At 49.2% G+C, this 26,654-nt stretch overlaps 1 long non-coding RNA gene across 4 annotated transcripts; it reads left to right on the forward strand.

The window, feature by feature from the left end:
• On the forward strand, nucleotides 1-20,207 carry LOC114222100 (uncharacterized). 4 transcript variants are annotated; one of them, XR_003611866.2, is made up of 4 exons: nucleotides 4,351-4,633; nucleotides 5,037-5,170; nucleotides 5,294-5,420; nucleotides 5,713-5,974. It is a non-coding gene; the product is annotated as an uncharacterized LOC114222100 (long non-coding RNA). The 4 variants fall into 4 exon arrangements; XR_015768439.1 differs by lacking the exons at nucleotides 4,351-4,633; nucleotides 5,037-5,170; nucleotides 5,713-5,974 and adding exons at nucleotides 1-87; nucleotides 19,542-20,207; XR_015768440.1 differs by lacking the exons at nucleotides 4,351-4,633; nucleotides 5,037-5,170; nucleotides 5,713-5,974 and adding exons at nucleotides 1-87; nucleotides 10,535-12,259.
• The last annotated feature ends 6,447 nt before the right edge of the window (nucleotides 20,208-26,654 follow it).

The raw sequence follows: 26,654 nt of genomic DNA on the forward strand, positions 1-26,654 counted from the left end.
CCCCAAGCATCATTTCCCCGCTTCCCTAGGGCACCAGCCCTTCCGGAAATGCCCTAGCTCAGCAAGCAGCCTCCACCTCCCCGGGAGGTAAGAGGGGGCACCGAGGCGGTGGTGGCACCGGGCGGGCCTGGGGCCGCAGTTGGGCGGAGGGCAGGGGCCGCAGCCGGAGCCGCCCAGCCGCCCGGCGGCCGCCAAGCAGCGCGCGGCTCCGGGAGGGGAGGAGGTTGCTATGCAAATGCGCCTCGGCCTGCGGCCCCCTTTACCCAGGGGCCCTCTGGTTGCCAAAACAGACCATTCCCCAGAACAGTCGCCTAGAAACGGGCGCTGTCTCGGCAGCCTCTCTGAAGCTGCGAGCCAGCCACGCCGCCAGGAGGAGCTGGGTCAGGGTGTTCAAGCCTCGGCACCCCCTCCCCACCCCGTCTCCACCTCAGGGAGGGGAGTGGTGGCTTGGGCCCCTCCTTGGAGCAGGGGAGGGCACTAATTGGATTGGAACACTCCAGAAACACATCAGCGGCTCCTCCCTGGGGAAAGGAGTGTGAGGGGGAGGCTTCAGACTGTCTTTGTGATGGGTCTCAGCCTCGCCCTCTCTGCAGCCTCACCCTGACATGGTCACCCCCCCACCAACCTCTGCCCTCCTCCCACCCCAGCACCTTCCTAGGTCACCACAGCCAGCTCGCGGTGGAGGGGAGGGGGCCGACAACAACCAGATAACCACCCAAACATTCCACCATGATGAGGAGGGGCTCACGATGTTAGAGCAATTCATGGAAGATACAGGGTCTGACCTGTATCTTGAGGAGTTAGGGAAGAATGCAGGTTGCCGGTGGCTCCCAGGCCCCTTCATCACCCCCCCCCAGCCCCTCCTCTTCTCTGCCTTGCCCCCTCTCAGCCGGCCTCTGCCGCCTGGCCATCCCCACACCCTGGGAGCTGGGAGTGGGGACTTTTTCCTACCTTATTTGGCAGTAAGAGAGCTTGTCATTTAAGTGTGTGTATCTTGCCTCTTAACAATTAAACTACAGCATGAACTTCTAAAAGGCAGGACCCATATAATTCTGTGGCGGCGCACCTTGACCGTGAAGGACAAGTGTGATTGTAACAGATCCACTTGAATGTGGTGCCCGTGATCTTTATCACCTTGGGAGGCCTCTAATGTTGCCTCTGCAGCAACTGTTCTAGATTGGTCTTCAGAGACTACTTTAAACCCCACGAAACTCTGGGACTGGGGAGGGGAGGAGATTCAGTGACAGCCTGAGTGACATTAGGCCAACAGGTGGGCTACAAAGAAAGTGAGTGACTCTCCAGGACGGCATTCCCTGTGGTCCAGATGCTGCAGGCCAGGGGCAGGGCATGGGTCCAACGGGTGGGAGGACAGCTTTGAACTTGCCTACTGGGCCGGGGAGTCTCCTTCAGGATCCACAGGAGGCCTTGGGAGCCTTATGGACCCTATAAACATAAGGTCTTCCTCCAATCTTGTCTAGTAAGGCAGCATGTACATGTGTGATTTCTCCCTTTTTCTCCTTTCCGTACTCATGTATTGAGTGCCTACCATGTGCCAGGCACCGGAGATTCAGAGAATGATGAAATTGATGCCATTCTATAGTTGTAAGGAGAAAAACAATGTCTAGCGTAAGGGACATTTGCCATGCTTTATGGTCACCAGTACCTTTTGATTAACTTTCTGGTGCTTGTGGGTTTTCCCTAGATCATAAATCTCACTTCTCTGAAGTAAAGTCCAGAAATTTACTTTCCCAGACCCCTTTGCAACTAAAGTGTCGACACATGACCCATGCTCCACCAATCAGATGCATGCACATGAGGTTTTGATTTGGAAGAGAGCAAGAGGAAGCAGACATCCTGGGGGAAGGGGGCTGGAGGAGGCATCTGGCCTTCAGAGCAACAGGAGGGATGTTCTGAGGTCCAGTATCCACCACTGTTGAAGGGGGTGAGTTGAAGCAAGTTGCAGCGTTCATGCTGATGGCTGCCATGGTGGCTTGGCTAGAAAAGTACCCTGGGGTGGTTTGCGCATCACCTGGGGTAGTTCTGTGCCTCTGTGCCTATCTTCCCTTCTGGATTCTTCTGTGAGCCCCTGAAAGTTTTGTTTTATTTAAAGATTTTATTTATTTATTTGAGAGAGAGAGCGAGCACATGAGTGGAGGAAGGGGCAGAGGGAGAATGAGAATCTGGAGCAGACTCCTCAGAGTGCGGAGCCCAATGCGGGGCTCGATCCTACAATCCTGAGATCACGACCTGAGCCTAAATCAAGAGTCGGTCGTTCAACCAACTGAGCCACCCAGGCGCCTCGTGAATGTTTTTTAATAAGTTCCTTTTCTGTTAGAGTGGATTCTGTTGTTTGCAACTAAGAACTCTGATACAGATGGATGAACGAATAGGTGGGTGGATGGATAGGTTGACGGGCGGGTGGGTGCATAAGGGATGGATGAATGGGTGGATGGGTGGGCAGGCACCAAAATATGGAGTGACTTTTTGGCGGAAGGGGATGGGACTATAGGTTATTTTTTCTCTTTGGTTCTCTATATTCCCTTTTCCTTCTCCTCCTTTCTTCTTCTCTGAAAGCATGTTACCTTGCTTAATAGAGTTATCAGAGGGGCGCCTGGGTGGCTCAGTCAGTTAAAGCATCCACCTCTTGGGTTCGGCTCAGGTCATGATCTCAGGGTCATAGGATTGATCCCCAGCTCAGGCTCTGCACTCAGCAGGGAGTTGGCTTGGGAATCTCTTTCTCTCCCTCTCCCTCTGTGCGCCCCCCCCGCCATGCTCTCGGTCTCTCTCTAAAATAAATTTAAAAAAATAATAAATTTATCAGAAACCAACATCTAGAAGAGCTCATAGCACAGGGAAGATGAAAAGCCAACCCTGAACACTTAGGGTTCCAAGCCAGTAGGAGCTCTGAGGGACCCTGACTCTGGACTTAAGTCCTGTCCACCGTCTCACTAAGCCTGCCCTGACCACCAGCCAAAAGCCTTCTCTTTCTCTCGTCCTCTGAACCCCACACCCAAGGCTGTACCCACCAATCCGAGGCATGCACTGGCTCATCCTGCTTTGTGACATTTTCCTATTGTTACCCAACAATCCTATTTTACCTTGAGCAAGGATGACACACACACTTGTGACTCATCCCATATTGTTCTGCCCTCTCCCGGCTCTGGACTTCAGTGGCTCTGACCGTCCCTCGACTGGCAAGCACCACAACTGTGTTCTGCAGCTGTTTTTCTTTTTTTTTTTCTTTTTTTTTTTTTTAAAGATTTTATTTATTCATTCATGAGAGACAGAGGGATAGAGAGAGAGAGAGAGAGAGAAGCCGAGGGAGAAGCAGGCTCCCAAGGAGCAGGGAGCCCGATGCGGGACTCGATCCCAGGACCCTGGGATCATGACCTGAGCTGAAGGCAGACGCTTAACCATCTGAGCCACCCAGGCGCCCTGCAGCTGTTTTTCACATGTCATGCCCCATCGCCCAGCATAGACTGTCGGTTCCACGAAGGCTGGGACCACAACTTACATGATTTTTCTAAACTCCATTCCCCACAGCTTTGTGGGAAGGATTTGAAGACATGCTTATAGAAGATGAGGATCGTATCGTATGGTTTCTTTTCACCTTGATGACTTTCCATAGTAAACTTTTTTAAAAAAAGATTTTATTTAGGGGTGCCTGGGTGGCTCATTGGGTTAAATGTCTGCCTTCGGCTCAGGTCATGATCCCTCGGTCCTGGGATCAAGCCCTGCATCAGGCTCTTGGCTCGGTGGGTTACCTGCTTCTCCCTTTCCCACTCCCCTTGCTTGTGAGAGAGAGAGAGCACGAGTGAGGAGGAGGGGCAGAGGGAGAGGGGGAAGCGGGCTCCCCGCTGAGCAGGGAGCCTGATGTAGGGCTTGATCCCAGGACCCCCAAATCATGACCTGAGCCAAAGGCAGCCGCTTAACCATCTAAGCCACCTGTGCATCCCAGCTTTCCATAATAAACTTATTATTTTTAAGTAAGCTCTATGTCCAACGTGGGGCTTGAACTCATGACCCCGAGATCAAGAGTCACATGCTCTACAGACTGGGCCAGCCAGGTGCCCCATTCCATAGTAAAAATACAGCTTTTGCAGGTAGGGCCCTTTCCCTCCCCCACTCCCTTTTCCCTTCCTTCCTTCCTTCCTTCCTTCCTTCCTTCCTTCCTTCCTTCCTTCCTCCTTCCTTCCTTCCTTCCTCCTTCCTTCCTTCCTTCCTTCCTCCCTCCCTCCCTCCCTCCCTTCCTCAGTAAATGTCTGTGATGTGCCAGGTGTTTACAGTTTAATATCAAGAAACACATATAAATAGGCACATAAGTGAAAAAAAAAAAGTGGCAGAAGAGCTTGGATAGCCAAGTGTGCAGGGGAGAGGAGTGTGATTGGTTGGGAGTGGAAAAGGCTTTTTCATAGGAATAATATCAAGTGCTTATTCTAGGACAGCTCTGTTCTCAGTATTTAACATATGCTCATGGCAAGTACTATTGTTACTTCCATTTTACGGGTGAGAAAACTAAAGTCCTGGGACGTTTAGAGTTGCTGCAGAGCTGGGACGTGCACCTGGGCCTCTGGGTTCTAACGTCAATGAGCTTCAGTGCCGCACCATACTGCCTGGAGCAAATTCTGCAAAGGTGAGTAAGTGATCACCAAGCCTAGAGGCCTTCTACATAGTCCAGGGAATGGCACCCAGGCACGCAATAACAAGTGAGAACCCACTACCACAGCCTTGGATGTTAGTTCTCTTTTGTTTCTCGAGAGGTAATTTCATTGCAAGTTCAAATTGTCTCCCCTCTGGACCACTCTCTCCACTTCTGGTCTGCTTCTTATACCCCAACTGCTCTAAAGGCTTTTGGGCATCTAGAATCAACCTATCCCTCCAAGAGAAAAACACAGACACCCACATACCCTGCGGGCCTCCCCCCTACTGCCCTGTCACCCTCACCAAGCCCCTTTGCTCCCAATGACCCCCCCCCCACGCTACTTTCCCCCGATGCCATTGGATTCCCCCCCACTGTGCTCTGACCGCGAAGACAGACTTGGGAGCTGTGTCCTCCTCTGAACTGCTCCAGCATTGGGGTCCCAGCCAGCTGCTGCCTGCCCAGGGGCTGCAGGGTTATTGCAAGAAGTCTCGGTGTCTATTTGTACTCCAAATACCGTCTGCCGACTGGGTAAGTAACGTCTGGGTCTAACTGTGCTGCTGCTTTTCAGCTGTGCTGAATCCCTGGTCGTTTTTCCACTGCGAATTTCCCCGGTTGACTAAAACCCTTAATAACAGCCCCTTTCATTTGCAGGATTGCAACAATTTCCGAAGTGGGGGGAAGGAGTCCTCCTGCCCGAGCAGGTTGGAAGCCACTGAGCCCGGGCTGTGGAGGCGGCATGTCATCCCCCCTCCGCAGGGACCGAGTCATGACACCTGAGGTCAGTTTCCAGCCCCTCCCCGGACTGGTTGGGTGATCTTGGGGGCAGCCCCTTGTGACCTGGAGAGCTTTGGTTTCCTCATCCCAGAGCAGAGATGGTGAACATGATTTGGCAGGATTGTCAGGAAGATTCAATGAGATAGATCAAGGGCTTTGCAAACTGTGAGGTGTGGCACAGATGGAGGGATTGTTGTGGTCATCTAAGAAACTGACACATATTGTCAGCTTCTCCAGGGCAGGCACAGTCCCCTCAGTGACACCCCTCACCCCATCACCTCTTGCGCTCAACACAGGTCGATGAGATGACCTCGTAAAAACACCTCTAAGCGACTGGCACAGTGGCTCAGCACACAGAAGGGGCTTAATAAATGGTAGCTGGTATGTATGCATGTGCCTCGGTTCAGATCTTCTGTTTGCCCCTTGCTGGGCTAGGGAGTGTGACCGTGGGCGAGGTTAGCGCGGACAGGCCCTCGAGTCCTCGTGTACCGCACAGCTGAGGAGACGGCTGGTTGGTGAGCTGTCTGGGTACCAGAGCCAGGCACAAACCACGCACTCCATGGGCAGCAACTCTTGTTTTACTATTATTTTATTTTATTTTAAGATTTTGCTTATTTATTAGGAGAGAGCACACACACAAACAGGGGGTGCAGCAGAGGGAGAGGGAGAAGCAGGCCCCCGCTGAGCAGGGAGCCCGACGCAGGGCTCGATCCCGTGACCCTGGGATCATGACCTGAGCCACCCAGGCACCCCATGTTTTACTATTATTTACTGAACGATGCTTTCAGAGGTGGCGTGAGGAGGTCACCGGACTGGGAAGGAGGAAGGAAATCTTAGCTCCTGGTCTTGGTTCAGAGTCAGCAAGGCCTTCAAAGACAGCAAGCCGCTCAGGCCCAGCCTCTCAGGGTCAGCACAGATGAGGTAGCCATGAATATGCCTGCGCACATTCCCCCCAGCTGTGGGCTAGCTCCCCAGAGCAGACCTTGTTGGGTAAAGGGGCGCACATTGAACGTGTGAATGAATATCACAGTGGTCCAACATGCATACGTTCCTGCTTGCATTCTTTCCCATCAGAGCAAAAGAGTCTGTCTCCCCATACCCTAACCCCCCTACATTCTTTTAAGTTTCAATTTTATTAATTTTTTGACTAGGTCATATTTGCAGATGGCACAAAATTTTAAAAGGTGCGAAGAGCCTTTGACTCTTGATCTTGGAGTTGTGAGTTCAAGCCCCACAGTGGGGGTAGAGATGACTTAAAAATAAAAAAATACAAACTAAAAAAGAAGGTGCAACGGGGCATGCAGAGAGAAACCTCTTCACCCTGCCCCAGCCACCCAAGTATCTTCCTCAGAAACACAAACAGCCTGTCTGGCAAGTGGAAGATGATATCTGGCTAAATAAATCTATTTAAAGAAAATTTTATGTTTAAAGATTAAAAAAAATTTATTGCTTGATTTTAGAGAGAGATCTTGGAGGGGCAGAGGAAGAGGGAGAAGGAGAGAAGCAGACTACCCGCTGAGCATGGAGACTGAGGGGGGGCTGGATCCCACAATCCATGAGAGCATGACCTTAGCCGAAATCAAGAGCCGGACACTTAACTGACTGAGCCACCCAGGCACCCCTGTTTAAAAATTTATTTTATAACTGGAAGTTTGTACCTCTTAATCCCCTTCACCTGTTTTGCCCCTTCCCCCCCGCACCTCCCCTCTGGCAAACACCAGTTTGTTCTTACTATAATTTTTATATGAAAACAAACCAGAGGGTGCCTGGGTGGCTCAGTTGGTTAAGCAACTGCCTTAGGCTCAGGTCATGATCCTGGAGTCCCGGGATCGAGTCCTGCATCGGGCTCCGTGCTCAGCAGGGAGTCTGCTTCTCCCTCTGACCCTCCCCCCCTCCTGTGCTCTCTCTCTCTCTCTCTCTCATTCTCTCTCTCAAATAAATAAATAAAATCTTAAAAAAAAAGAAAACAAACCAGAATATATTTTGGAGTAGAATATTGCATCTGAATGAACTCTTACGATAAAACCAGAGACTTCGAAGAAATTTTATGTTCAAGGGTGGAGTCAAGGAAACCTGTTTTTGGCTCTGCCTCCTACCTTCTCATGGGGGCAGACCTTGGTGCAGCTCTGAGTTCGTCTATAAAGTGCAACCTTGACGATGTCCCTGCTCTTCTCGGTGACATTGGGGTTCCCCTGTCACCCCAGTCACCTGTGTACCATCCTTCCCTCGCACCTCTTCCCTACCACGACTGGGCCACCCCCTTGTTGCTTGACCTTCGGTACATCACCTCCACTTGGGGTGAGGTTTTCCTCACTTGCAAAAAGAGGGATTGGACCAGGTCCATTCCAGGTAAAACATTCCAGGACCAATCAACTAATTCACATTAAGGTGTAGATGACTGATAACAGCTTAATGTATTACCTCTCCTGTGGGTGGGAATATTTTAAGAGAGGCCATTTCTCATTCCCAAAGAACGAACATGCGTGGTGCAATTTCAGGCATGGTCACGGGTGGGTAGGGATGATGTGGGGAGGGGGTGCCTTTCCTGGCATTTCTCCAGGGGTCCCTGGGGGGAGGGGGCGCTGCTCCAGCCAGGGGTGGTGTCAGCCCTGAGGGAGTGTGCCTGTTGGTTTCCCTCCAGAACTTACACCACACGGATTTCTCTCTGGCAGTGGGCAAGAGCAGGGTTTTGTCATACAGAAAAATGCCTCATCAGGGAAAGCCACGTGTGTGGCCCAGGAATCTACCCTGTCGCCCCGGGGGACGGGGTGCGGTGGGGCACTCAGCAGCTCGACTTACACGTTCCCAGGGCAGTTCTCATCCCGGGCAAGTGAGGAGAGCTCTGTTGGAGGCTCACCAGCTTTCTGCTGGGGCAGGTGGTCCCGCCGCACCTGGATTCAAGACATCTGCTTTTCACCCAGGGAGAATGGCTTTGCCAGATGCTGTCTGGTTTCCTTTTCTGTAGGAGGTTTGGTTTGGCTTCTGAATTTTCAGGGAGGGCATGAGAAGGGGGTGGGCTGCAGCCACCATTAGCCCATCAGAACTAAGAAAGGCATGTGACTCTTGATCTTGGGGTTGTGAGTTCAAGCCCCATGTTGGGGGTAGAGAAGGCAGGAAGGAAGGAAGGGAGGGAGGAAGGAAGAGGAAGGAAGGAAGGAAGGAAGAGGAAGGAAGGAAGGAAGGAAGGAAGGGGGTGTCAGTCTGCTCCAGGCAGGAGAGTGGTTGGGTGGGGAAGGAAACCTAGGGTGATGGTCAGTGGTCCCCACTCTGTTGGCAGTGCTAACGGGCTCAGCCCAGCCCGGGGATGGACATGTCTCACTCTCCACCGGAATCCCCACCATCCTACCCCTTCCTCTTCTCTGGAGCAGCGCAGCTTCTGGAGACCTGTCAGTGCTTAACCCATGAGGCTCACCACGGATCACGCCGAGCCCTAGACCTTCCCTGCTCAGAGCGTGGTCTGAGACTAGTAGCATTGGCTTCCCCCCGGGAGCCTCTTGGAAATGCTGAATCTCAGGAGCCAGGGTCGGTGACTGAATCAGAATCCGGATTTCTACAAGATACCAAGTTGATTACATTAATGGGCATTAATGTTTGAGAAAAATTGGTCTGATGATGCATGCCTTGCAGAGGTAGGAGGAAAGAAACAGAAGCTCCCTGGAGGGAGGCCTCCTCTGAGTGGAAGACTTGTCCACACACCTGGTTTAGTGGAGGAAAGGAACACGAAGGAAAAGGCTGAGGAAGGCACTCCAGGAAAACATGCTGAAATAGGCAGGTGCCTTTAACGTTTTTAGTTTTATTTTAATTTTATTTTTCTTGGCAATTCACTTACACAGTTGAAATTCTAAAGATGCGGAAGGGTATGTCAGACAGTTTCTTTCCCACACCTGTCTCCCAGCCACTTCCTCTCTCAAAAGCAACCCATGTTACTAGGCGAGAGGTATAAGATATTATGCAAATAAAACTGTGAGTGTTTTTAACTCACCAAACCCCTTTTAAAAAATTCAAATGGCAGTTCACCATATACAGTGTCTAGACCTTGCTTTTTTCTTTTAAGATTAATTTTCTTTAAAAAGATTTTGTTTAGGGGCACCTGGGTGGCTCAGTGGTTGGGTGTCTGCCTTCGGCTTGGGTCATGATCCCAGAGTCCTGGGATCGAGCCCCGCATCGGGCTCCCTGCTTGGTGGGAGGCCTGCCTCTCCCTCTCCCATTCCCCCTGCTTGTGTTCCCTCTCTCGCTGTGTCTCTCTCTCTGTCAAATAAATAGATAAAATCTTTAAAAAATAATAAAGATTTTGTTTATTTGAGAGAAAGAGAGAGAGAGAAAGCACGAGCGGGGGGAGAGGCACAGGGACGAGCAGTTTCCCCGCGGAGCAGGGAGCCTGATGTGGGGCTCGATCCCAGGACCCTGAGATCATGACCCGAGCCGAAGGCAGATGCTTAACCGACTGAGTCACCTAGGGGCCCCCAAAGGTTTAGTTTTATTTATTTTAGAGAGAGAGAGCACGCACACACAGGGGATGGGGCAGGGGGAGAGGGAGAGAGTCTTAAGCAGACTCTATGCTGACTGCGGAGCCCACCTCGGGACTCAGTCTCACAGCCCTGAGATCAGGACCTGAGCCAAAACCAAGAGTTGGACGCTTAATCGACTACACCACCCAGGCGCCCTGAGACCTTGCTTTTTTTTTTTTTTCGCTTAATATATCTTGGAAATCATTCTATATCATATGTAAAGAATGCCCCAGATTGTATTTTAGCTGAATGTTAGTCCACTTTAAGAAGAGACCTTAATTTATATTGCCAGGCCCCTACCAATGGGCTTTCAGCATATGTATCTATGTATATATACGTATGTATGTATGTATGTATTTTTTATGCAGCTTAATCTTAGACTGGTAGAAACTGGAAGGTCCACCTTCCCACCCTGCTTAGGAATTTGTTCAGAGCATCCTACTGCACTTGGGAGACCCAGGTCGATGTCGCCTCCTCTGGGAAGCGCCACCTCCCTCTCCCTTCCATCACCCTTACCCAGAGCTTTGCCAGGGCTCTAATTACATGTGAGTATTTAGGCAAAGGCGTGATAACATCTGCCTTTGTATCCTCTCATCCTGTCCCATCCCAGCGCATAGTAGGTGCTCAGCCGAAGTGAACGGAATTGAATTGACCATCCCTGAGAGGAACATGCTCCAAATCCGGCTGCCCGATCCTTCTAAAGACAGAGATTCCGCTTCCTGAAACGCCCATTCTGCCTTTGAGAGGCTGTATCAAATCCTCCAATGAAGCAAAGTCTGTCTACCCGTGACTTTTCCCTCAGGTTCTAGTGCATCTTCTCAAACAACATGGAAACTGAATCCCTTTTTCAGATATTTAAGATATTCATCTTTCTCCAAGCCAAATTCTCCCAGTCCTCTGTGGGTCCTGGTTCCAGATCCTTCCCCTTCTAGCTTTTTCTTCCATACACTTTTAGCTTTGTAATGTCACCTTAAAAAAGGATTATTTGAGACAGAGAGCGAGCAAGCTGGGGGAAGGGCAGAGGGAGAAGAAGAAAGAAGCCTCAAGCTGACTCCCTGCGGACGTTGGAGCTGGACGCAGGGCTCAATCCCAGAACCCTGAGATCATGACCTGAGCCGAAATCAAGAGTCGGCCCCTGAACCGACTGAGCCACCCAGGCGCTCCACCCTTTTTTTTAAAAGTAAGCTTCACATCCCCCATGGGGCTCAAACTCACGACCCGAGATCAAGAGTCCCACGCTCCACAGACTGAGCCAGCCCGGCACCCCTGTCATATGACCCTTTTTGAAAGTGCTGTCTGACCACTACACACCAGAATGGCTCAAATTCAAACACAGGCCCTACCAAGTACTGGTGAGCATGTGGAGCAAATGGAACTCTCCAGCTGCTGGCGGAAATGGAACACCGGACAGGTACTTTGGCAAAGAGCTGGCAGGTTTTTAAAAAGTTTTTAAAAACTTCTCCCTCTATCGCCTTAGCCATTCAACTGCAAGATATTTAACCCAGGATAAATGAAAGTGTTTGTGCATTTAAGGACAAGTGTTCATAGCAGCTTTATTTGTAATAGCCAAGATCTGAAGACAACCTGAATGTCCATCAGCAGTGAATGGATAAACAGACTGTGGCACATCCATGCAACAGAACACTAGTCAGCGGGGCTCCGGGGTGGCTCAGTCGGTTAAGTGTCTGCCTTCGGCTCAGGTCCTGATCTCAGGGTCCTGGGATCGAGCCCCGCATCAGGCTCCCTGCTCAGTGAGGAGCCTGCTTCTCTCTTTGCCTCTCCTTCTGCCTCTCCCCCTGCTTGTGCACGCTCTCTCCCTCTCAAATAAATAAAATCTTAAAAGAAAAACCTTAAAAAAAAAGGAATACTAGGCAGCAAAACAAACAAAAAACAAACCAAACCTATTGCTATACTTAACACTGATGCATCTCAAAGTACTGATACTGAGTAAAAGAAGCCAGCTGAAAACAAACAAAGAGTCCATGCTGGGTGATCTCATTTGTACAACATTGTAAACAATGCAAACGAATCGATGGTGACCAGAAACACCTTAGCGGTTGCTGGGGCACTGTGGAGGCAGGACAGAGCAGGAGAAGCACAAAGGGCACAAGGTAACTGTGGGATGATGGTTTTACCGGTTATACATATGGCAAAACTCCTCAAATTATAGACTTTAAGCACATGGAGTTTATTGTAGGTCAACGGTAGCACAAGAAAGCTCTTTAGAGAGCCTGCTTTCTGGAACTGGCCACATCCTCTTGATGTCACTGGCTCGTGGGGTGCACAGGAGGGTAGTTAGCTCCTTGAATGTGGTCACTACACTCATTGGTGGAGCCCGAGGTTATGTGATCTCTTTTAAGAGTTCTTTTTTTTTTAATGTTTTATTTATTTATTCATGAGAGTCAGAGAGAGAGAGAGAGAGAGAGGCAGAGGCAGAGAGAGAAGCAGGCTCCCCGCCTAGCAGGGAGCCCAATGCGGGACTCGATCCCAGCACCCTGGGATCATGACCTGAGCCGAAGGCAGACGCCCAACCATCTGGGCCACCCAGGCGCCCCTCTTTTAAGAGTTCTATCACTGTCCTTTAAGTTCAGCAGAAATGCCAAGATTTTGATGTCATGAATGTTCAACAAGGCAGGTCTCCTCTAGCTTTACTGTGAATTGTATCAAGGTCACTTACCCCTTTCATGTTCATTTTGTTGGTGTAATCGAGTAGGAGATGGCATGGTGTGGTGGAAAGAGTATGAACTTTGGGGTCAGATTCCTTTGACTGAAAGCTCAGGGTGGGTAAATTACTTAGCGCCGGGCGCCTGGGTGGCTCAGTTGGTTAAGCGGCTGCCTTCGGCTCAGGTCATGATCCTGGAGTCCCAGGATCAAGTCCCGCATCCGGCTCCCTGCTCAGCAGGGAGTCTGCTTCTCCCTCTGACCCTCTTCCCTCTCATGCTCTCTATCTCTCATTCTCACTCTCTCAAATAAAGAAATAAAATCTTAAAAAAATAAAATAAAATAAATTACTTGGCGTCTTTGAGTCTCGATTTCCTCATCTGTAAAGTGGGTCACTATTTTTTTCTTTTTAAGATTTTATTTATGGCGCACCTGGGTGGCTTAGTCAGTAAGCGTCTGCCTTCAGCTCAAGTCATGATCCCGGGGTCCTGGGATCGAGCCCCACATCGGGCTCCCTGCTCAGTGGGGAGCCTGCTTCTCCCTCTTCTCCCAGCTTGTGCTCTCTCTTGCTATTTCTGTTGCTATCTCTCAAATAAATAAAATCTTTTAAAAAAATTTCTTTATTTTAGAGAGAGCACAAGCGGGGGGAGGGGCAGAGGGAGAGGGAGAAGCAGACTCCCCGCTGAGCAAGGAGCCAGATGCAGGACCCCAAGATCATGACCAGAGCTGAAGTCAGAAGCTCAACCAGCTGAATCACCCAGGAGCCCCAGTGGGTCCCTATTTCTGATCTCATAAATATGTGACAATTAAATGATACATAAAGGAACTTAGCACAGTGCTTGGTCCATTGAAGTACTCAATGAAGAGAAGCTAATTTTATAGCTGCATCACTCCTTACTGTCACAATATTTTGAAATCTTTGTTCTGTGTATGCCAGACCTCTCATCTTATAACATGCTCTCTGCATTTGGTTAGCAGACCTAACACTTTTTTGGAATTTCTTTTTTTTTTTTTAAGTTTTATTTAAGTAATCTCTACACCCAACGTGGGGCTCGAACTCACGACCCCGAGATTAAGAGTCACACACCCTTCCAGTGGAGCCAGCCAGGCGCCCCGGAATTTCTAATATAAACACTGAAATGAGCCAGGTCAAAACCAATCCCATGGCACACCACCACTGAGTTTCCTCCAGATTGATCTGCATTCCTGGTGTTGAAAGCAATGAGTTGAGCCCTACATTTTTGAGCGTGACAGCTAATATGCTGGCTAATGTGGAAACAGTCAGAGGAGCGTGGCTTGAGAGTAAAAGTAGAGCACCAGCTGTGGAAAATAGAAAGGCAATTCCTCAAAAATTAGACAGAGAATTACCATATGATCCAACAGTCCCATTCCTGGGTATATACCCCAAAGAATTGAAGGCAGGGAGTCAAGCACGTCATTGCACACCCATGTTCGTAGCGACATTATTCACAATAGCCAAAAGGTTGGGAGCCGCCCGTGTCTATTGACGGATGAATGGATAAAGAAAGTGTGGTCTATGCATACAACGGGATATTCTTCATCCTTAAACATGAAGTTCTGACACTTGCTGCAACATGGATGGGACTCGAAGACACGATGTTGAGTGACATAAGCCTGACACAAAAGGACAAATATATGATTCTGGTTAGAGGAGGTATGTGGTTGGTGGTGATGGTTGCACAACCATGTGTGTGTACTTCATGCCACGGACGTGTACACCGGGAAATGGTTACAATGGTAAATTTTGTGTTGTGTATATTTTACCGTAATTAACCAACAAATAGAGCAGCAGGCTGTTCAGTGGTGGGAAGGGCTTGGCCGGCCGGACAGCTGAGTCAGGATGAGCTGGAGAGTAGGTTGGCCCCATCAGAACCCAGAGGAGATGGGAGAGGAGGCTCAGCATGCCCTGGTGAGCCTTGAAATTTAGGCTGAGAAAGTGGGATTTGAGATCCTCACTGAGTCACTGCTTGGGGTTCAGCCTTTGTCTCCTGTTTGGAATGAACAATTTCCTGGGGGTGGGGAAACCCAGAAACTTGATAGCTGGCTTATTAAGTGAGGATAGGTTTGCTCGTTAGCCTTTAGCTGTGGGTCGATGGTCAGAGTGAGGACAAGTGGTGCAGTGCCCTGCATGGGTAAGGCTTGAGGAGGAAGGTTGGAGGGGCCCCGCATTGTCCTAGGATTCTTACAACTCTGAGCTCATGATTTCTCCATTCACTGTGTGAAGTGTTCTGTGCCTCAGTTTCCTCATCTGTAACCTGGATAATAGTGTCCTTGTGGAACAGGGATAAAATAAAAAAAGGACATGCTAAGTATTTGACACTTTTCTATTCTATCTCCCCTGTCAAGGAGGAAGGCTGACCTATTGGGATGCTGTTTCAGGTGAGGTAGGCAGGGCAAAGCCCAGAGTAGGGGAAATTTCTTTAAATAAAAAGGTGGGGAGGCCTGGCTGGCTCCATCAGTAGAGCATGCAACTCTTGCTCTTGGGATCGTGAGTTCAAGCCCCACCTTGGGCTTAGAGCTAAGAAAGAAAGAGGAAGGAAGGAAGGAAGGGAGGGAGGGAGGAAGGAAGGGAGGAAAAGAGAGAGGAAGAGAGAAAGAAAGAAGGAAGGAAAGAGAGATGCCTGGGTGGCTCAGTCGTTAAGCATCTGCCTTCAGCTCAGATCATGATCCCAGGGTCCTGGGATTGAGCCCCATGTCAGGCTCTCTGCTCAGCAGGGAGTCTGCTTGACCCTCTGCCTCTCCCTTCTGCTCATGCTCACTCTCTCTCTCAAGTAAATAAATAAAATCTTAAAAAAAAAAAAAAGAAGAAGAAGAAGAAAGGAAGAGAAAGATGAAGCAGGAGGGAGGTGGGCAGGCCATCAGAACCATACCTGGTTTGCGGGTGTGGGAGGAGAGGGCCAGGGCAGCGGGCTCAACAGTGGGACTAGAGAAGCTAAGTCCCTCTGGTGATGTACTTTCCCCCTTGTGCCTCCTTGGGAGGTTTTCCAAGAAGACCTACTGTGTCACACTCCAAGCTGTGTTAGAATCATGAACTTTGGAATGCTGTCATAGATCTTGAGGTGACCCAATGCGTCTGGGCTTTATTTGCAAAATGTCAGTCTCATTGTAGGGGCTCGACAAATGCTCCCAGTTATTATTCTGGAAGAAGACAGACCTGGCAGCTGGGTATCTCTGAAGAGCAGACAGAACGCTTTCCTGAGATACCAGGACTCTGGGCTAGGTTAAAGGAGTATCAGACCCTCAACCTGTCTCTTGCTATAGAGCTGCACTGTCCACTATGGTGGCCATTAATCACATATAATATTTACATTTAAATTAAAGACATTTTTAATTAAAATTTTTAAATTAAAACAGCAGGGGGGAGGGGGGCAGAGGGAAAGGGAGAGAAAATCTTTTTTTTTAAAGGTTTTATTTATTTGAGAGAGAGAGTGTGAGAACAAGCAGAGGGAGGGAGAGGGGCAAGCAGACTGTACACTGAGTGCAAAGCCCGACATGGGGCTCAATCCCAGGACCCTGAGATCATGACCCGAGCTGAAATCAAGAGTCAGAGGCTAACCCACTCAGCCCCCCAGGTGCCCCAAGGGAGACAGAATCTTAAGCAGACTCTGTGCTGAGCACTGAGGGCAGAGCCCCACAGGGGGCTCGATCTCACGACCCTGAGATCATGATCTGAACCAAAACCAAGAGTTGGTCGCTTAACCGACTATGCACCTAGGCGCCCCTAAAAAAATTTTTTTTTAAAGATTTTATTTATTGGGCGCCTGGGTGGCTCAGTTGGTTAAGCGACTGCCTTCAGCTCAGGTCATGATCCTGGAGTCCCGGGACTGAGTCCCATATCGGGCTCCCTGCTCAGCAAGGAGTCTGCTTCTCCCTCTGACTCTGCCCCCTCTTGTGCTCTCTCTCTCTCTTGCTCTCATTTTCTCTCTCTCAAATAAATAAATAAAATCTTTAAAAAGGAGTTAAAAAAAAGAAAAGATTTTATTTATTTAAGAGAGAGAGAGGGCGCAAGTGGAGGGAGGGGCAGAAGGAGAGAGAAAATCCTAAGCTGACTCAGTGCCCAGAGCGGAGCCTGATGTGGGCCTAGATCCCAGGACTCTTGAGATCATGACCTGAGCCGAAACCAAGAGTCAGACGTTCAATCGACTGAACCACCCAGGTGCCCCCACCACCAAATATGTTTTTTAATTAAAAATTCAGTTCCTGGTACACCTGGGTGGTTCAGTCAGTTGAACGTCTGACTCTCGGTTTCTGCTCAGGTCATGAACTCAGGGGCCTGGGATCAAGTCCCTCATCAGGCTCTGCGTTCAGCAGGAAGTCTGCTTGATATTCTCTCCCTCTTCCTCTGCCCCTCTCCCAATTCCTTCTCTCTCTCTCAAATAAATAAATAAATTTAAAAAAAAATTAAATTCCTAACTTGTACTTAGCCACACATTGAATGCTGCTTCAATAGCTAGTGGCTATCGAATGGGACAACAGAGGTATAGAATATATCGCTCAGCACAGACTCTTCTATTGGGCAGTGTGCTCTTGGAAGAGGGGGTGGAAGCTCAAGTGGGTCAGTTTGTTTGTTTATACTCTGACTTGTTCCTGAAAGGATCAGAGGTTGCTGAGGACAGCCTGAGGCCATCAGACCAGAGTCCTCTGGCTGGAGATGGGAAGGTTGGCATATGGGCTGACCCTGGTCATGGTCACGAGTGGTGCAGCAGACAGAAGCCAGGCCCCGGTGGAGCAAAGCTCCGACCTCGGGGGCCCAGTTAGGAAGTGGGAGGGAAAGCGGAGGTGGGCATGCTGTGGCAGTGAGTGTCAAAGGGCAAGGCCTTGAGCAGTCAGATATTGAGCAATGAGCAAGCTACATGAAAGAAGGTACAGGAAAGCAGCTCATGCCTCTCAGCAATATATGCTTATCTGGCCTGTTTAATCAAGGAGTCCCCTGTGCCCTTCTGTTCTCAGATACAAACTCTAAATTCCAGCTAATCAGATGCAATTAAAGAATATTGTTGGATGGGTGCAAGTTCCGACTTGCCGTACCTGTGGGTAGGATGCCAGGCCTGGATCTGGGCTCACCCCCCTCCCAGCTGGGGTGTTTGAGCAGCCTCACTGGAGGCAGCGGGGCTGGGAAACGTCCTCCTGGTGGGTGATGTAAGTGGAGAGGCTCTCACCCAAGGGAGCCAGGCCCTGAGTGCTTGCCTGCAGTACTTTCAAAGCAAAGACACACTCTGGGGATGGGTTCTTTTTGAGGGCACATTGGAGTGTTTTTTTTTAACTGTTTACTAAATTTGACTTTTGTGTTGAACTTGCTTCTTGGGGTTAAAGACATGCCAAACATATATTAAGATGATGTTAAATTTTGTCAGGAAGTTCAAAAACATCACAGGGTGGGGTGAGGTGCTAAGGGGAGCAGCTTCTTAATTTGAGAGAATATATTCCCATCATCTATATTTTTACTTTTATTTTGAGGTATAAGGGACTTACGGCAAAGCGCAGTCAACTTTAATGTTTCATGTACAGCTGGTGAATTCCTACATATGCATATGCTGTGTAATCTCCACCCAGATCAGGGTACAGTACATTTCCGGCACACTAAAAGGTTCCCTCGTGCTCCCTCCTGGTCTGTTCCCCTCCCCAGAGGTAATTGCAATTCTGATTTCTACCGCTGTCAGTTTGCTTTGCCTGTTCTTGAACTTCCTGTGTATGGGATCATACCGTATCTGTGTTCTGTGTCTGGCTCCTTTTACTTGTAAGCCCGTGATGTTTTTTGGGGGGAAATTTCATAAAAACAGACCTACAATCCTTGACCTAAAACCATTGGGGCCAGATAGGTTTCTGAATCCAGAATTTTTTTTTTAAAGATTTTATTTATTTATTTATTTGAGAGAGAGAGAGCACAAGAGCAGGGTGGGGGGCAGAGGGAGAAGCAGACTCTCCGATGAGCAGAGAGCCCAATGTGGGATTCGATCCCGGGACTCCGGGATCATGACCTAAGCCAAAGGCAGACGCTTAACCGACTGAGCCACCCAGGTGCCCCAAGAATTCAGAATTTTTCATAGTTTAGAGAGGTGCCATGATGGGTTCACTTACACTGTGTGCTGGAAAACAGCCCCGGCAGGGTGTGGGATAGCGCCCAGTAAACACAGAAACAGTGCTGAGCGAAGTCCACAAATGTTCCCACACTAAGTGGTGGAAATAAAGGCTGTAAATAGCCTCACATTAGTTGAGGTCCGTTTTGCTGCCAAATGAGTTCACATCAGGTCAGGCTTTGTAGTAAAATGCCTTATGATAAAAAATGGCTTTATCGTACAGTTTGCGGCAGTTTGGGAATTTTGAAACTGAGAGTAAGGGATGGCGGCCCTGTTAGTTCCTGACAAGCCATCGGCTCTGGGGGAGGCAAACTTATTGGGGAGCATGAGATTCTAGTGCTGATAGAAGATGTCAGAAAGCAGCTGCCTCCACTGGAGTGTGTTCAAGCTGGGTCTGCCAGGACCAGCTCTCTTGGTCGGGCCGCTCAGGCGATCCGCACATGAACTTCTGACACTAAAGGCGGATCTTTGCCATGGGCTTGTGCACTTGGGCGTTCTTCTGGGAGCCCTACCTTTGCTTAGATTTTCAAAAGAGATCTGCTACACAAATAAGGTTAAGAGCCCAGTTGGAGAGTGCCCTTGAGGATCCAAGTAGTGCTTACTCAGAGCCCCTCAGCTGTGGTCCGGGATTTCTAAGGGACAAGAGTCTGATGACAGACTCTCGGTGACTGTCGGGGCAGGGGGGCAAGAAGGGGCAAACACGGCAGAGGTTTAAGGGTGGAGAAGGAGCAGCAAGAGGAGAAGGACCTAAAGACGGGTAAGTCCTGATTCTCACCTGTTGGGGCCTGTGGGGGGGCCATATTCCTCCTCTCTGATGAGCTCCCTGTTCATGTCTGCCCCCCTCCCCCTCTCCACCAGAGAAACATACACCAGGAGTGGCCTCGCCATGCAGACCTCAGGCTTCAAACCTTTTGGACTCTATCCCCCCACTTCCCATCAACACACCGAAGCCCCGTGTCCCATGTCAATAAAGCCCAAGGTAAAGGAAGGAAGGCATTCTTTGCTGAAAGCAGCTTGCAGGGGTCAAGGTGATGTGTTAATCAAAGGCGTGGAGTGGGGTCGCTGGGGCCTAGTTCCCCTCCACCACTTAGTTGTGTGACCTTGGACAAGTCTCCTGCCCAGAGTCTTCGTCTCCTCATCTGTGGAATAAACAACTCCCTACCTCACAGAGTGTTATGAGGACCAAGTGAAATAATATGGAGGAAGATGTCAATGGCAAGGCTTACAGGCATCTGGACTGTGCTTCTGATGTGCCCACTGTACGCCCAAACACCGGAAGTAGCCGCTTCATTCCACCTGTGAGGCACCCAGGGATGCTCTAGGGCTTCGTAGCCTTATGGGTGACCCAGTAAAAGGCTCTCTGCATCCCAAATATGGTTTTACTCCGTGGTTGCAACAGCTCTTTGCAAAAGAGTAGTTGTTCGCAGATGTTTGTTACAGTGTTACTTATAATAGTCCAAGAAAAAGATTTTTCACTGTAATCCCCAAGGCCCAGTGAGTGCTCAAGAAATTCGTAAGTTCAGGACTTGCAGACCCCCCTCCTCATGTTCTCCAATGCCCCCTTCTGTGGTAGAGGGGTAAACCCCTTTGCTGTCCTGAGAGAGCTGAGGAAGGAATTCCACAGGGACCCCAGAACCTGAGAGTTAAAGATGATCTTTCATGTGGGCAACAGTCCTACTTCTTGGAATGTTCCTGTATGACGAGGGGGGAGCACGAAGATGGTCATCGCAGAATTATTTGGAATAGCAATACATCGAAAACAACCAAAATGCCCACCCACTGAGGGAGGCAGTGGATACATGCAATTGGCTTCAATGCAGCCAGGTGAATAATGTTACAAAACAGCATTTCCTACATGATGTTCTGCAGACAAGAGCCTCAAGAGGATCCCTCAAGGGATTTCATAGTGAAATATGCTTAGGAAATGCCAGTCTCCTCTTGATGATTCAGAATGCACATTAGTAAATTAAAGGCTCTGAGAAATCCTCCAGGAAGGAAGCCCATTTACAGTTGGCGTAAGTCAGTACATCCCAAACAGGTGGGGAAGGACTCTCCTATTAATAGCAAAATGGCTCTGGGGTTCTGTGGGACCAGTTGGGGAAGAGCAGAGTGAAAAATACAGGTTCTGAGAGTCTCTGCAGCATGCCTGACACAACCTAGGTACATAGTTGTATTTGAAAAAAGTCCAGCTCCCCAGAACTTTAATGGTGGTTGGGGCGGTGGAATGATAGGTGATTTTTATCTTTTTTTGGGGGGTGGTTCATCTTTTAGCTTATTTGGGGTTTATGAAACTGCCTTTCATTACTGTGTATAACTTTCATAATTGGTGGAAAAAAAGAAGAAAGAAAAAAGCAAAAAGGAAGAAAGAAGAGAGAAAAACTTGCCGAGGATCCTGGGACGGCGGAAGGCGCGTCCCCGGCCCTGCGGCACCTAGAGTCGCCGGGCCTCCAGCTCCAGGAGAGGCCAGGCCCTTATTTAGGCAGGAGACATCCCAAGCTCGCATTCCAGTGGGAATCCTTCCCAGCGCATTCCTCTTCCAGCGCGGCCGCCGCGTCCAGCTGCAGCCCGGCTCCTCCCTCCCAGGGCCTCCCTCTGCTTTGGTAGCCGCCACCGGCCCAGGCCAGGCCGCACATCTGGACCTCGTTAGGGGCCGCCGCACCAAAGCCGGCACATCTGGCCGCCTCTCGGCGAAGCTCGCGGCAGGGCAGCGGAGGGGAAGGGGCACGTCAGGACAGGGCCGCCCGGCGCGCTCCGAGGCATCTGGAAGTGGGAAGCTGGTGGGCGGCTGGCCGCAGACTGCACTGCCAGCCAGGCTGGTCCTGGCTCCGCAAGCCGGCAGAGCAGCGCCCTCCCTGGCGAAGGAGACCCAGGCCCCCTGACGCCTCCCAGGCTGGCGGGGGTGGGGGTGGGGTGGCCCAGAGGAGGGGCAGGGCCCCTGGACCCCATGCATGGGTCTCTCTCTCTCTCTCTCTCTCTCTCTCTCGCCCTCGGGGAGGCCTGGGCTGGGTCCTGGGGGCCTGCCAGGATGGGGAACAGAGGGTAGCTTCAGGACCGGCTGCAGAGAAGGAACCACAGGAACATGGATTGCCCGGCTTCGGGTGGCCAAGCCTTTGCGGGGGCAGATTGGGAGGCAGGGTCTAACACGTTAGGTTGGAGAATACTCCTGTTTGACAGGAGAAAGGAAGGAGGTGCAATGAGGCACATTGGAAAACAATCCCCACTGCTTTTTCCTTACACTGGGACATGACCGGGTCCCCTGCTCTTCCCCTGCGGATTCTTTCCCTGAGACAGCAGCAGATGCTCTCGAGATCCTTTCCAAAGTAAGGAAGAGATAAAACAGCCAGTCAAAGAAATGGAAAGCTCATCAGCTCAACCCCTGTCCCTCCCCTTTGTCCGCGGCCTTAGACCCTTAGACGTAGCCTGGCTCCCACCCGGATGGTCCCTCTTATCACAGAAACCTCCGGCTTCCCCTGCCTCTGCGCCCATCTCCCCACCTCCTCTCCACCCACCAGCCCCTGCCCATCACAGTGAGTGGCTTAGCAATGGGCCCACCCACACTAGTGTCCTTGGGAAAACTCTCAGGGAGCTCTAATAGGTGCCGCTTGTTCATGTAGAAGCTCAAAGGCTTCTAACCAAACAGATAGGGCCCCAAATCCCACTACTTATGTCTCTGAGCATGGGTTTCCTCATCAACGAGGACAATATCTCTTAGAGAACTGTCTTCAGCTCTGTGATAGAAATACGGTAGTATTGGGGCACCTGTGTGGCTCAGTCTGTTAAGCATCTGCCTTTGGCTTTGGTCATGGTCTCGGGGTCCTGGGATCCAGACCCATGGTGGGCTCTGCATTCAACAGGAAGTCTGCTTCTCTCCCTCTCCCTCTGCCCCTCCCCGCCTCATGCTCTCTCCCTCTCTCTCAAACAATAAATAAATAAAATCTTCAAAAAAAAATACAATAGTATTATATATTTCTCCAGTAGTAATTATATATGTAATTGGAGGAGTATTTTGCACTTTTCATTTCAGAATCATTTTAGATTTGTAGAAAAGTTGCCAAGATTGTACAGAATTTCAGTAAACCCTTCACCCAGCTTCTCCTAAGCTTAACATCTTGCATAACCAAGGTACATTTGCCAATACTAAGAAGTTAACATTGGCACGATACGATCAACTAAACTACAAAACTTATTCAGATTTTGCTGGTTTTTCCAAAACATATGTAATTTAAAATGTTCTACTAGCCACATTTTTTTTTTTTTTTATGGTAAGCTCTATGCCTAACATGGGGCTTGAACTCATGACCGCAAGATTAAGAGTCACATACTCTACGAACTGAGCCAGCCAGGTGCCCCACTAGCCACATTTTAAAAGAGTAAAATGAAGACAGGTAAAATTAATTAAATAACATTTTTTATTTAACCCAATAGACCCAAAATATTGTCATATAAGCATTCATCAATATAAAAGCCATTATTGAGGGGCGCCTGGGTGGCTCAGTCGTTAAGTGTCTGCCTTCAGCTCAGGTCATGATCTCAGGGTCCTGGGATCGAGCCCCGCATCGGGCTCCCTGCTCCGCGGGAAGCCTGCTTTCCCTCTCTCACTCCCCCTGCTTGTGTTCCCTCTTTCTCTGTGTCTCTCTCTCTGTCAAATAAATAAATAAAATCTTAATAAAAAAATAAAGCCATTATTGAGGTATTCAACAAATGTTTTACTTTATTTTTTTATTTTTTTAAGATTTTATTTATTTGAGAGTGAGCAAGTGAGAGAGAACATGAGCAGGGTGAAGGGCAGAGGGAGAAGCAGACTCCCTGCTGAGCAGGGAGCCTGATAAGGGGCTCGATCCCGGGACTCCTGGATCATGACCTGAGCCGAAGGCAGACGTTTCACTGACGGAGCCACCCAGGGGCCCCTCAACAAATTTTTTATACTAAACCTTTGAAATCAGTGTGAATTTTACATCCAATAGCCCATCTCAGTTTGGACACTAAATTTTCATTGGAAATATTTGATATGGAGGCACCTGGGTGGCTCAGTTGGTTGAGTGTCAGACTCTTGAGTTGTGAGATGGAGCCCCGCATCAGGCTCTGCGCTCAGCGGGGAGTCTGCTTGGGATTCTCTCTCTTCCTCTCCCTCTGTCCCTCCCCCCACCGCACCTTTCTCTCTCTCTCAAATAAATCTTTTAAAAAAAGGAAATAGTTGATCTGTAGTTAGACTTCTATAAAATTTACAGTTGAAACAGTAGATTAACATAGCCAAATTGTTCTAAACATACTTAAAAGTTTTCTGAGAACTGAATTATCAATTTTTAAATTTAAAATTATATTAAATTAAATTAAAATGTAGTTCCTCAGGGCACCTGGGTGGCTCAGTTAAGCATCAAAAAAAATATATATATATAGTTTCTCAGTCGCTCTAGCCACTTTTCAAGGGCTTCAATAGCCACATATGGCTAATGACTATGATATCAGACAGCTCAGATTTAAAGGATTAAATGAGGTACTGAATGAAGAACAGTGCCTAGCACATAGGGTGTGTGCAGTAAATGGCGTCTACTATCATTAAAGCCTAGAGTTGCTGCTGGTAAAATGCAATTTATAATCATGTTATCAAGACTTTTGTGCCCATTGACTGCCACGTGTCATAGAAGGAAGCGGAGAAAGATATTGGTCTGTAAAGAGAAAATGAGAAGGAGGAACCCGACAAGGGGACCCTGTGTTCTTTAGCCCCTCCATGGGCTGGGATCCTACGACCCGGGCCCCTTCACCCTCTCCTGCCATCAGTGTCCGGGCAGTGGTCAGAGCAGGAACTGGTACTTCTGTTCACGGGTGAGGCATCCAAGGGTCTGAGAGCTGAAGCAAGGGGGAGGCGGGAATCCTGAGTTCTCAGTCAGCCACTGTTTGCCATATTCTTCGATCCAGGTGCTTTTTTCCCTCTGTGGGCCTCAATTTCCCCAAATGGGTCAAGGGAAATTGGTTTTGGCTACTGGGTCCAACAGAACATTTTAGCATTATTCAAGTAGGAGATATTTGGCTGGCCCTCACTTCTCAAAATGTCCACAATGCTGATTTGGAAATAAGCAAATAGAAAAGAGAGAAAGAAAACTTATTTTTCAGTTCACATGTAGTTTGTCATATTTGTGTCCACAGGTTGGGACACCCTCTCCCAGTCTCGGGGTGCCTAGGAAACCTAATTAATTATGGAATTACGGAGTGCTGCTTGTGCTAATATAGAATCTGGGCTGAGGGAGTTAGGTGTCTCAAGGGATATTTATAACGGGCTGTGGCAGGCTGGTGGTGAGTCACTGCTCCGCTCTCCAAGAGGACACACCTGCCTCCCAGGAGGGGAGGCTTTGGCTCACTGGTCAGGCCCCCTTCCCTGGCCAGGCTGGAGACATACAGACTGTTGGGAACCCTCCCCCTTCCCGGGGCTCCCCTGAGATACTTATCAATACAACCCATCCCCCTCCCACGTTTTAGCAGAATTTCCCAACAGCCTCCCACTTCCCAGACTGAGGCAGTGTTGTCCGTCATCGATGATGCTACAGACTGGCTGCACCCTGGGAACATCTCGCTGCAGAGGGACTCCTTCTGGGAAGGGTTTCTACGGTCAAGGGCAGCTGTGCAGCCAGGCTCTTGAGCAGCTTTCATCCAGGGCCGGTTCTTCCGGGACACAAAGAAGCAAAGGCCAGATAGGACGGGGGAGCATCAAGCCTCTTCTCTGTGCCAAGTCCTGGGCAGCATACTTGGCCTTCCTTGGCTCACTAAAGTGTCACAATAAGCTCTGTGACATTTTACACACTTTACAGCCAGAGAAACTGAGACTCGGGGAAAAGCAGCTAGGAAGGAGCACACAAATAGAATGTGCTAGAGCCAGGATTCCAGCCCAGGCCTGTCTAACTCCAAAGCTCTTGTTTTTACAAGATCATCTCAAACTATCCTACCAGAGATACAAAACTATTTCTGGTCTATCGATCTGTCTGTCTATCTATATCTATCTATCTAATCTTACATAATCCTCAAAATATTGAGGGCAGGGCCAAATAGAGAAAGAGGAATAACCTCCAAACTAATAAAGGGAAACATTCAATGGCAAAAAATATAATAAATCCAGAAGAAGGAAAAAAAAGAGAATGGGGAAAAAAGCCCCACAGAATAGACAGAACCAATAGAAAGCACAGAGTAGATTTAATCCCAAGTATACATTAATCATTACATTAAATATAAATGAGCTAAATGCTCCCCCAAAAAGATAAAGATTGTCAGAATGGAGGGAGGACAAACTGGGGCTGACAAGAGATCCATCCAAAACATAGAAGGATTCACAAAGATCAAGGGAACCAAAGTCTGAAGCAGGAGTCTCTGGGGCTGCATGCAGGAGATGATCCCTCTGCTAGACCTCAGCCCTCTGACTTGTCCGTTTCTTTGCTTTGGCCACAGTTGTCCTGTGAGCATGTGGTTTCATGGAAGTCATTCAGGCACTGGCATTGGATGAACAAACCATGTGACCCTGGACTTTCTTAGGTGATCTGAGCCTCAGTGTCCTCCTCTGTAAAATGGAACAATAATTCATACCTAACTTGTTCATGGCACCAGGCACACAGTGGAACTCTTACTATGCTTATTTTTTATTTACATTATGATAATTTTACATGTACCTGTGTACATGTAAGACCTATGGGCTGTCCCTGGCAGTCTGATAGAATATTGAAATCTTCTCCCTGTGTGTTTCTGGAGGGGGTGGAGCATGCTGGGCTCTTCCTTCTAGGCTGGGAGATTTGAGTGGGGCCAAGAGGTGACTCCAGGATGCCCTCTTCCTGTGTTTTGGCAAGTCTGACCAATCTGTTGTTCTGTCTTTGATTGGGTCACACTCTTGCCCAGACCCTAACCTTGACAATTTCCTATAGTCCGTGTGTCAGGGTCCCTCCTGTCTCCAAAGCATCTGATGGCTTACCTTCTGCCCTCTCCTCACCCCTG

The sequence above is a fragment of the Eumetopias jubatus genome, unplaced genomic scaffold (assembly GCF_037043125.1).
Source record: "Eumetopias jubatus isolate StellerSeaLion01/CBP00866 unplaced genomic scaffold, mEumJub1_p1.0 scaffold_6, whole genome shotgun sequence".
NCBI lineage: Eukaryota > Metazoa > Chordata > Mammalia > Carnivora > Otariidae > Eumetopias > Eumetopias jubatus.